This window comes from Aulostomus chinensis, chromosome 5 (assembly GCF_037954235.1).
Source record: "Aulostomus chinensis isolate RoL2024-O1b breed Wild chromosome 5, RoL_Achi_v1.0, whole genome shotgun sequence".
In the NCBI taxonomy this organism is placed as follows: domain Eukaryota; kingdom Metazoa; phylum Chordata; class Actinopteri; order Syngnathiformes; family Aulostomidae; genus Aulostomus; species Aulostomus chinensis.
In genome coordinates this window covers 15,014,148-15,027,127 of record NC_141324.1, presented here as the reverse complement: position 1 = coordinate 15,027,127, position 12,980 = coordinate 15,014,148, and positions in this window count along the sequence as shown.

Here is a 12,980-nt window from a genome sequence, read left to right as displayed (position 1 = left end):
CCCTTCTCTGTCTTCTCCTCCTCCTCTTTTATCCTCCGGGGAAATAAAGGTCACAGATCTTGTTAACTCATTAAAAAGAAAAAAAAAAACCTGCAACCCCAACTGAGCACGTGTTGACATTCAGCCTGGATTTTACAGTAAGATCCACAAGCTCTAGTGTGGTGACTGAGGGGGAAAAAAATAAGGAACTGAAGTCAGTTAAGGAAAAACAAACATAAAATGATGAGATGATGGTGATGATAATGACTCAAAAGAACTGTGGTCTTATTTCAGTGGTAACAGACACATTAAAATTTGGAAATTTGGAAATATGATTAAATTACAGTAGTTATCTATATCAAGTTAGCATGAGGCGGGTGGCACGGTGGTGCAGTGGTCAGCACTGTCGCCTCACAGCAAGAGGGTTTAGGGTTTGAGTCCCGGCTCCAGCACAGGATCTTTCTGTGTGGAGTCTCCATGTTCTCCCTGTTCCTGTGTGGGTTCTCTCTGGTACTCCAGCTTCCTCCACAGTCCAAAGACATCAAGAGGGGACGAGGCTGATTGATACTCTAAATTGACCGTAGGTGTGACTGTGAGTGTGAATGGTTGTCTGTCTCTATGTGTTGGTCCTGTGATGGACTGCTGACCTGTCCAAGGTGAACCCCGCCTCTCACCAGTAGCCACTGGGATAGGCTCCAGCCCCCCCCCCCCCCCCCCGCGACCCTCAACAGGATTAGCGGTAGCAAATGGGTGGATGGATGGACGTTAGCAGGAGCTCCACTGTAGTGCAGCAACTTGCTAGTGCTACTGCTGTAAAGCAATGGATTAATTGCATCAAGAATTACACAGTCCCTTCATGTCAAAATCAGAATTTAATCTACGTGGTGTCATAACAATTTTTTTTTAAATCTAGTTGAACTGCACAATTAAATTGTCGACATCATCTGCTGGCAGAGCGCTAAACACTAGCTGATGAAAGCACCTGAAAATATTTATGATAGGTCTGTCCCTCATTTTATGATTTTACTGCGGCACATAAATATACGGATAAAAGTTTTCCTCTGATATCTGTTTCACTGGATGTGCAATGAATCATTTGATTACGTATGAATCAGAAGCAACTGAACATGAGTCATTAATCACATATTATCAGCTGTTAGTCACTGCATATTTGGTACCATTTTGGTCTTTGAGATTTTAAATCGGCCAACCAGCAAACTGAAAGCTGCAGAACTATTTTATATGAACTGAGCAGTATTCCAGTTATGACGAATTTTGAAGATTCATACGTGTGCACATATGATCAGTGTTAGGACAGCAGAAGTGCGTTGGCTTGGATACTAGGGTGAAGGCATGCCAGTAGAAACAATGTTCTCTTACACACTCACACACACGTCAGATTTGAAGCGCCTGGACTAGCCTGAGCCACAGCCCAGTGTTTGCTCTTAAAGCCGCAGATCAGGTACACAAACGCACACTCATCGGCGGATTTGTGGCAGTCAACTGAGTGGAAGGGTGTGTACGTGTATGTGGAAATCCTTAGCCTTGGGATACTGATAAAGGCGCACACGTGCACTTTTCAGTTTCGTAATCATGGTGGACTCCAAACCCAGGATCTTTCTCATGTGCTCACTTTCTCTCTGATTCACATAATTTATAATCCTGTGAATAATTTGACAGGAGTTCATTGCGGGGTTGATAGGAGGGCATATCAAAGAGCGAGAACCTTGAATAACTTAAATAACTTCCTCAACAGCAGGCCAGGACAGGGATTAAGGAGTCCTTCTTAATGACAACAAGCCTTTAGCTCGTGTGTTTGTGTGTTTGTGTGTGTGTGAGAGAGAGAGAGAGAGAGAGAGAGAGAGAGAGAGAGAGAGAGAGAGGGAGAGAGAGAGAGTGCACAATGTACCTAAAGACACAAATCATTTGGGGAAAACTGCCTCCTCTCTTACCCAAATAATCAATGGCAAAGACATAGAATCTGCATGCCACACAGGGTCCCTTCAGGGTCTAAATAGGCTTCATTTTGATCCAAACTATGTCTTTTGGTCTTACATATCATTTTGACATGTTTCAGAAGATAAGGAAATTAATTCCATGTTTCAATAATTTCTCCATTTAATGCGATTAAGGAAAATTTAGTAAGCACGGCAGCCATATTTTATAGTAGTCCCACAACCATTCATCCATTATCTGTACCACTTATCTTTTACGGGTCGCGGCCGGAGCCTATTCCAGCTGACACTGGGTGACAGTCGGGTCACACTCTGCATGGGTCGCCAGTCCGTCACAGGGCCATCAGGAGCAATTAGGGGCTCAGTATCTCGCTCAAGGATGCTTCAACATGGTCACCAGGGGAAGTGAGGATTGAAACAGTGACCCTTCGGTTGCTAGACGGCCACTCGACCTCTGAGCCATGCCGCCCACAACCATGCGGAAGGAAATAAATCAAAACCAACTGTCAATGACTTTGCAGGCCCTCGTTAACTTCCTGGAAAACACCTAGCTTGCAACTGTGTACCCATAGCAACCAAGTGACAGTTGGTTTTTTTTTAACTTCCCCAATATGGCTAAGGATATGCAGTCAATTCTATTCAAATTGTCTTACAAAGGTCATAGGTTTCATTTAAAATTCAACCCATTCAAACCAGCAAGAACCCAGATGATTGAGTTTAAATACCTTTTCAAACATTATATATCAATTATGCACAAAAATAATCATCAACATCAAAAAGCAGCAGGTGCTCTTTTCAGAGGATGTGTCTGACACAAACATACAGTATGTGGGAGAGGCTGGTGTGTGTGTGTCGTCCACGACCGAACAGAGCTGAGTAATCAATTATCAATCCACTGACACTGCAGGGACGAACATCCACTTTACATTCCTTCTATGGTTTTTCTCATCCACAGTATTGATTGAGCAGAGACTTATACTGTCATGACTAAAACATAAAAAAACGCATACACACACAAGGACGCGTACACATGCACACACACGGCACAATGCAGGCAGTGAGAGATTCTCTAGCCTTCTTGATGAGCATATTGATTACAATCAATAAGGAGTAATTGATGTCTTCTCCGCTGTAACACCCTTGGGTCAGTTTCAACCCCCTTTTGTACATTTACCTCCTGAATTTGTAGTGTGTGTGTGTGTGTGTGTGTGTGTGTGTGTGTGTGTGTGTGTGTGTGTGTGTGTGTGTGTGTGTGTGTGTGTGTTCCAGCCCTGGCCAGAGGATGTAATATGAGAGGACACTAGTTGTGGGAGGGGTTCCAGTGCTGGTGGGTCCAGGTGGTTCAAAACCGTGTTGACTAGCTATTCTATTCTATTCTGCTACATTTACTAGGGAAAGATTTAACTTGTGATTTAAGATTTTTATTTTAACTTATAAAACAACATCCTTGTTGATGTCTCTCAAACATAAGTATGCCTTTTTTTTCCATTCTGGATCTTCAAACCACAATGGATCCTTTTGAAGTCTTTCAAATGTAGTTAAGTACCCCAAAAAATGTTTGCAATATTAAATATAAATCATTGAGCCATGGTGTTTTTTGGGAGCCCTTCTAGATATTAGTATTTTATGAAACCTTCAGTCAAGACTTTCAAAAAGAAGAAAAGTTTTCAGAATAATGACACCTGAGCAGGTGATGTGTGTCCCGCTTCTCAGTTCCTGATGAGCATATCTGGAGTGACCCAGGGTTCCATTTTCAGCCCACTTTTATTACCTCTCCCAAGGGGGGCTTTGTAATTGGTGCTGCTGAACTTTTAGTGAGATTATTTTTAAACTATGATGCTGATTTCCACCAGACTTGGAGGAGGGGTGTAACATGGGCCAAAGAACAATTTAATTTGGGGCAGATCTCTTTAACCTGGTAAAAATGGCTTGCTGTGTTTTTTTCTTTTTCAGATGGGTTAGGTGACTACTTCAGTCCCCAGGCTCCTGTCATATTCTGTATCTATGTAGTCTCCTTGGCAGAGGCATGTGCTCGTTAATCTTCATTTTTTTCCACATATACTGCCTTTTTCACATGAGGTTAATATTTGCGGTGTTAAGTTAAAAATCTTCCCAACATGAATTGTTATGAAATTTGATAAAAATGTTCATGTGCCCCTCAAGATTAATTTTTCAAATCAAATTGTCAAATTATATTTCGTTTCTATAGCCTGAAACCCCAATTTGACACGAGGGGTTGGCTTTATTTTCTGTACAAAGTTCTACAACTCAGGCTGCATGGTGGTGCAGTGGTCAGCACTGTCGCCTCACAGCAAGAAGGTTTGAGTCCCGGCTCCATCACGGGATCTTTCTGTGTGAGTCTCCATGTTCTCCCTGTTCCTGTGTGGGTTCTCTCTGGTACTCCAGCTTCCTCCACAGTCCAAAGACATCAAGAGGGGACGAGGCTGATTGATACTCTAAATTGACCGTAGGTGTGGCTGTGAGTGTGAATGGTTGTCTGTCTCTATGTGTTGGCCCTGTGATTGACTGGTGACCTGTCCAGGGTGAACCCCGCCTCTCACCCGAAGGCTGCTGGGGTAGGCTCCAGCCCCCCCCCCCCCCCCCCCCCCCCCCCCGTGACCCTTAACAGGATAAGAGGAAGAAAATGAACGGATGGAAGTTCTACAACTCTCTGTCCTCAGACCCTCAACTCAATGCTTACAACCTTTGCGATTCAAGCCTTCAACTCTAGATTTAATACCATCAACAGCTTGAATTTTAATTTGTGTGCAGTTTGAGTTGCTGCAACCATGTAAAATTGTTGAACCGAGATATAAGGATGGAAAAACACAACAAAGCAGCATATTATCAAAGTGACCATCTTAATATTAGCATTTACCTTAAAAGTGCTGCTGTGCCAAAGTGGCCCACAACCTCAAAGCCTTGCTTGTAACACTGCCGGCACCTCTTCTGGTTATTTAATGTTATTACAAAGTAGCATTCCTTTCTACTATGAAGCATTGTTTTGCCTGTTGATTTGAAAATTCCAACATAAATAAGAATGTGTTTTAAAGATACTATTATTTAGTGAGATGATCCTACTTGTACACAGTGTGGTACTCAAGTAGCTTCACAGTATAAAGCCCATTAAGAATATTTTGTAATACAATGAAGTTATATCTACTGAATGCAAAAATATAAGTAACCAAGGAAGAAAATTCTTGTTAAACTTTATACCATAAAGTTAAAAGTCCCAGCAGTATCTGCAGGGGTTGGGAATGCTAAACACACACACACACATGCAGGGTACACATCAGTACATTTGAATTGTCCATAACTCACAGCTGGCAGCAACACAAAAAAGACCTGCATAATGTCTTGCTGGGTAGCTAGAGAGGACTATATATTACAAGGCAATTGTTAGTTCACACACACACACACACACACACACACACACACACACACACACACACACACACGCGTAAATGCACACACCAAGTCCTCCCTTTGTGAGGACGTCCTCAATGTCGAAGTACTTTTTTCCCTCACAAATGCAGACAGTCATGCACACTATTACACATGAATACTGAGCTGTTCCAGTGGAATTTTGAGGAATTTGTGCCGATTGTCAGAGAAATCCCTCCACCTTTACGTTATTCATTTTGGCACTACTCAAGAGAGTTTCCTATCCCCGATTTTGTTTTTGCTGACTACACAATACTGAGTTCAGCTCCTACTGTTGACAGTATTTTTATGGTCTGTGGGACGGAACAAAGTCAAAGTAGGAAAACTAAATGTGAACTCTGCTGCTCATCATATTCCCGGTCCTCACATGAAAGCTGGGAATATAAATATCACATAGTGTAAATCATATCATACTACTGAAAATAGTTCTATCACTATTCTTGGCACCATGCAGGCTCTCATGCTAGTTCAGGTCTTTCTTAAAACTGCTGTATGAAAAGGAGAATTTGGGTAATGTGTAGTTCCTACGAGTGGATTCCTCTGACCAATAAAGAAATAAAGCACTTGTTCTTATTGGAAGATATTGTCTACCACCACACACACACACACACACACACACACACACACACACACACACACACACACACACACTCACAGCTGAATAAAGGTTTTTGTCTGGCCTGAGCATAGTTAGAGGGGGCTTTGTGTGTGTGTGTTTATGTGATTGTGTGTAAGTGTGAATCTCAGAAGACAACAGAGGCAGACAGAAACCATTTATCAGAGACCTTTCGGAGCCGCCTGGGGCAATGCACACGATCCATACACCCACACTACTCAACAATACACCCCTGCCCTTATTTTGTCTGCTGCGGTTGTTTAGACACAGGGAAGATGTGAAAGGTAGCAAAGGACACAGAGAAGCTTTTAGAAACACACACAGTACTCAAACACTTGGATGCATGGAAAACTTTGGTTGTTTATATGTGGCCTGGGAGCACAAGATCACCACTCCAACAATATTTCCATGGTGTTAAAAGAGAAGAAAGAAGCATTCCAGCTGATAAAAGTGTCAAAAGGTCAAAAAACAAGTTTTCCAACTTGTAAGTGTCAGTCAAGGGGGAAACCTCCCTGCGCCAGTCTGGTGACTCCAGTTTACAACATTCATCCTCTGGCACTCACACGCACATTCTTGCAAATTAACTGTCACTGGTGACACACACAGTGACTCCGGGGTGCCTGATTTGAGTCCAAAAACAGCCTCAAAGACTAATTCTAGAAATCTGCATAATTCGTTGTCTCACGAAGGGTATTTGGAGGGCTGGCGTTGTGGTTCCCGCCACTTTTCCCAACTGTCACCAGAGGGTCACAGTTTAAATTCATCAAATAAAAAAATATCTCAACATGTTCATGATGACCAGGCGCAACGTTTTATGTAGCCTACAGATGTTTTTGGTCGCAGACAGTGTCGATGTTGGTGACCTCAGTGAAGAGCACTTGGGTTTTAACTTGACCAACTATTGAATTGCTTACAATGAAATTTGTAGCCCTCAGCATTCATGTGCCCTCAGGCCAATAGGACCTTTACACAGCAGCCATTTTGACACGTAATAGCAAGGTAATCACAGGGGTAATGTCTCCTTTCCATTTAAAAGGGCCAGGAGGAACAGTACCAGGATCCTGGCCCACATAATAAGAGGAGACCAATAACATGTCAAACTGGCCGCTGTGGAAAAATCCCAATTCACTTTAGTGACTTCTCTCCAGCATCCATACCATTAGCATTACATGCTAAATGTTACATGATACGGTATGTCATCCAATTCCTAGTTTTATGGCTCTGCAGACATTTGTGAGCCTTTGTTACACTTTGCATTCAGAGCTGGTTGGCAAAAGATAGCATGCTAATAAATTAAATGGAGCTGGTTAACAGTCGCTGCTAAACCGTGTTAGCGTTTAGCTTCCCCTTACTTATACATACAATATCACATAAACAGCACTAAAATATACATGAATGGAAATAGAATTCATAGAACTCAAGGAAACCAGAGTCTTTGAATAGTTAACATTCTGATCAGAACTAAAAGGATTCCCAATTGAATGGATCACATCAATATCATTTTTTTCAATGTTGAAATTAGCTTTTTCTCTTCTCATTCTGTTTTTTGTAATAATTTGTCATATTCTTGAAATATTAACTTTGATTATTTATTCATTTTTGGAGAAAAATTAAAAAATAAAGCTTCATTAACTTCAGAACAACCACAGAAAAAAATTCGACATCATTGGGCCTCATTCATTAAATTTTTTTATGCCCACAGACGTTTTTTTGTGTGTGTGTGTGTGTGTGTGTGTGTGTGTGTGTGTGTGTGCGTGTGTGCGTGTGTGCGTGTGTGCGTGTGTGCGTGTGTGTGTTCTTATACACATTGGGTGTTTTTGTAACCCTTGATCCTGTCTTGCAGACAGGAAGGAACACCTGAAGAGTAACTCCTTGCTCCTGGCATCGATTGTGTACATCTTGAAACATTAAAGTCTTTGAAATCCTGGATGATTGACAGTTACAAGAGGGACACAGGAAAAAGGAGTTACAAATAAGCATCAGGCTTTGCTTCCTGTCCAAATGTCCAATGATGTGTAAGAACAAATTTGTACATGAGGTGCCTCGAGCTATTTGATTTTGAATCTGAGGATTTTTTTTTTCTATTGTTAAGTCTTTAAGTTTGAGGAAGACAAACATTCCTCTTGTTTTCCTCTTCCTGTTTGCTCCGACCGTGCGTCTATGCTGTTATGGGGGAGATATCCTCAGCTTCAGGTGTTCCCTTGCTCACAATCAGCCTGTAGCTACATGCTCTTGTAAAGTGATTCTTCAATTCCAAAGCAACAAACTCAGCTGTTCTTATGTGTCCTGCAGCTGCTTTTACTGTTCCTATACTGTGAGTGTTACTCATCCGTGCATGTGTAAGACAGATCTGCCTCCACAAGTCTGAAAATATGTTCTCGTTTCAGAGGTCAGCAAGGAAACCAGGAATTCCAGCGGAGCTCCTCAGTAAAATCTCAGGTAAGTGTGATATATCACAGTCTCACTCTCACTCTTGAATGTACCCACACCTGGAATATGACATTTTGGGATAGAGCACAAGACATGAATCCATGCAGAAACTGTTTGATTAAACAACACAGAGGAGAGTAAATATGTTAACGTTCCCCAACAAAGGGATCCTCACGTGTGGTGGGAGGTGTGAAGGAATGCAGATGGTAGAGTGTTGTGTTTTATGCGCAGGTTCGTTTGTTTCCATCGTTCATTGGAGTAGAATTACTAGAATTATTAAAACCATTCACAACAAACCTTTTTATAGGTCATCTGTGTGCCAGATATGGTATAAATCATTTGGACATTGTTGTAAATGAGCTCACTGAAAATGAGCGCGCGCGCACACACAGACACAGACACACACACACACACACACACACACACACACGCACGCACGCACGCACGCCTTTATCATAGTGATTATCATTCAGCTTGGCTCACAGTTCAGAAATTATTAGCAACCACCAAACAAAGAGAGAAAATAATCTCGATGACTGGATTAATAATCCCCCATCTCTTTACATAAACCGGTACAAGTGCACTTGGTGAGCACACATTGTCCACATGATGGTAACTGCTTAGTTTTCTCCACAATGGAGGAAATGATTTCAGTTTCAGTCTGTCAGTCTGTTTGTTTATCAGATGACGCAAAAACTTTGAGGCAGATTTTTAACAAACATAAGAGATTGGTGAAGAACTGGCCAAGGTAAAACACATTAATCCATGACAAACCTTGCAACAATAGGAAATTACAAGTTGTTTACACTTGGATTTAGCCTTCCTAGTATGTTGGCAAGAACCTTCAGAAACAAGGTCAGAAAAACCTTAAAAACATGGCAATGTGTTACTCTGATAGTGTGTTACCACAGCGAAGTGCCAGATTTTGAGAGCTGGTATTGTTGAAAGAGGAATCTAGATTTCCATCCATTTTCTTCCACTCATCCTTTTAAGGGTGACGGGGGGGGGGGGGGGGGCTGGAGCCTATCCCAGCAGCCTTCACGTGAGAGGCAGGGTTCACCCTGGATGGGTCGCCAGTCCATCGCAGGGCCAGGGAAAACCCGGAGTACCTGGAGAGAACCCACGCAGGCACAGGGAGAACATGCAGACTCCACGTAGAAAGAGCCTGTCCTGGAGCCGGGGCTCGAACCTGGAACCTTCTTACTGTGAGGGGACAGTGCCGACCACTGCACCACCGTGCCGCCCTGGACTCTAAACTGTCAGATCTTTTCCAAACTTTCCGAGTTTGATGAGAGTAAATGTGCGTGGATGTCTGCCATCTAAATTTAAGTCAAACACACAGTGCTGCGTAGTGGTTACAGGAAGTAATAAACATGATTTGATTTACAAAAATCCCATTCCTGATGAAGTCATTTGCAAAATACGTCATTCATTCTGCCGGCTTTCGAGCTTTTTTGTTTTAGTAAGATGAATCAAAGGGAAAATTCAGCATTCTTGTGAGTACTGACAAGACTTCCTGTCAGCATCTCCACCAAGAATGGCTGACAGTGCTGTGTGGGGGGCATTTACTTTTGAAAGATAAGATTTACATCAAAGTGTTGTCTTTACATGATGTACAGCATCATTATATATATATGTATATGTATATGTATATGTATATATATATATATATATATATATATATATATATATATATATCATATGTTCTCACGGGAATACAATATTCACATATACACCACAGCGGTCACATCTGTCCTTCCTTTTAGGCAAAATCCAAATATTCACAGATTTCACTTCCCTCTCACTCTGACAAGTCTGACATGACATGCTCGGGGAGATGGCGGCCTGCTGCTCATATCGATCGGTTTGCGTTGGTGGAGATATGTGCTCCCCTATTGTGCACTAGTTTCTGAGTGAGACAAAGATTCAGCTGAGAGATACCTTATTACTCAAAGATCATACCCACAATCACCTCCGTATTTACTCACGGTGTCATGAATGTGGGAACTATAAGGAGTTAAATCAGGAGAGCTCTGGTGTCTACAGTATAATGTTTCAAAAGTTCCATGGCATGAAAGAGGACAATCATCTATTTGTTCTGGACAAAAAAAAATCTATGTGAAGAGAGGAATTGTGACTTAAACAGACATTTTTCCCACCCTGTGTATGATGTCACTGACTCCACATTCCACAAATCAAATGCCCCATCCTGCTATGTTGAAGAAAGTGAAAAATAATGTGTGTATCCATGACAATATTCATTGGGTTCCTCCTTGGCCTATGCTCCACCCCGACCGCCAAGTTTTATAAAAAAAAAAATCAGCCTGATAGTTTTTCAGACAAACGGCGCTGAGAAAGTATCGTCCTTGGACAGAAAGATTCAGAGGAGGGTGAGAGATGGGATACCAGGAATGAGTTCCAACATGCAGAGAAAGAATGAAGAACGAGAGCGAATTCATGAACCCAATCCAACACCTCACCCTGCCACTCCCCGCTTCTCCCTAAATCTTAACCTCCTTCCAGATTTTACTCCTCCTAACATCCACCATCTCCTCTTTGCCTGCGCTTTCCTGGCTGATTTACAATCTGTCACACAGTGATGTGAAGGAGAATTCCCCCAGGGTACAATGAAGACTGATAAACAAAGCAACTAACTTTGACTTCTTGTTGCTGACAAAGTCGTTTCAGATTTGTGCGTCATTTATGGATTCAGAATTACAAACATGAATCCTGTACTGATTCACAGGAAGTTCACTGTCTTTCAGCTTGACACACACACACAATCACACACCACACCCTGTCCAACAGTTAACTGAAAGAAAGGGTGTGTTGCCTCAACACATAGCCCTTTAACACTGAGAGCAACAATAAAGATGGTGCACTTGAGTTCACTTGCATGTAAGATCTTCCTTATCTTTCAGTTCAGATTGGGCCTTCAGGGTTTGTCCCTGTGTGGCGCAGGTCACCCAATTAAAGGAAGGTTGTTGGTTTGAACCCTGCCTCCTCCAGAGCTGACAACGCTTAAGACCTCTTCGCTATTAATGCGAGATTCTTCACCTGGTCAGTAGACCGGGAAAATATTATAGAAATGGAGTCCATTTATTATATGTGACAAATACAATTAAAATACATTTAATCATCTCCTGGATGGACATGACCAGACTCCAGATCAGCTTAGCTACCTTTATTTGTCTGTTCCTTCCTGCCCCACCCTCACACTGGCATGAGCACGCAGGCAGGCAGGCAGGCAGGCAGGCAGGCAGGCAGGCAGGCGGGCATGCACGGGCACACACACACACACGCACACACACACACACACACACACACACACACACACACACATACACACACACACCCTTAAAAGTACATTGGCAGGAAGTGAAAACACACCCTCCAGTAGGCTGGAATCCAATTTCGCCTTGTTTCTTTTTTTTCTTCCATAGCATCCTCACTTCACCACACCCCTCTGTCTGAGTCACATTAAAAATGGTTATTACAAAACCAACACATTTAAATTATCACTCTGACATTGGACTGGATAGGCAACTTTTAATAATATACTTTTTAATACTAATGTGTGATGTATGCAGGCTGAAATAAAACATCTATCCCAGATAAATGATGTGGGGGAACGTAGTCCAACAACTGTCATCCAACCTGATTTAGACCCTGCATGGCAAAAATATATTCAGGAAAATCAGAAAATAATTATTGATTAATCAATGAAGTGTGAAATTATTGTTTTTGTGCTGGAATCAGAGTGAAAAATTTCAAAAATGTGGTGTAAAATGGCTCATTACTGAGCACAGAGGTGGAGAGGTGAAGTAGAAATGCATCTGCTCTGATCCCAAATACTTTCCTTTATTAAACCCACCAGTAGACAAGATATGGGCAAAAACTGTTGCTATGTCTGGAATTTACACCCCCCAGCAGCATTTCTAGCTTTGGGTTATTTGTTTTGTAATCTTTTTTTTGTTGGGCGGAAAAATGTGCACTCTATTGATCTTTCATAGTTTGAGCAGTTGTTGAATAACCTCGCCTCGGACCCAGGCAGGGATCCATTATTAACGCTCGCTTCAGATTCATGAAACCGTAGTGATATTAACATCTGGCTTTGACTTGTTGGGAGTCACAGTTGTGTGATTTGCCCTCAGGTTTAATGGGCCACATACTTATCAGTGTAGAGCTACTAGGGGATGTGGCCTTTTGGTCTGCGTCTCCATGACCAGAATGTAGCAGTGTGCTGCCATCTACTGGCTGAATGGTTCATCACAGAATGTCAAGCGGCAGATTTTCTGAGTTAAACAGCACAAATGAGGTATTAAATACTTTTATGTTAAATATAGCTCATTTAATATTTTCCTGATTCATCTGTGGTGTTCATATTGACACAAAAGTTAGAGAGCTACCTTTAAATTATAAATAAAAAGGCCCAAAACCCAAAACCTCTGCTTTAGTGTTCTCTAATTACGCGGAAGCCCAGACAAGGATTTGAGCACCATTTCACAAATGAAGTGTGATGCAATTTTTTTAAAAAGAGTGCAAAAACGAGCAAG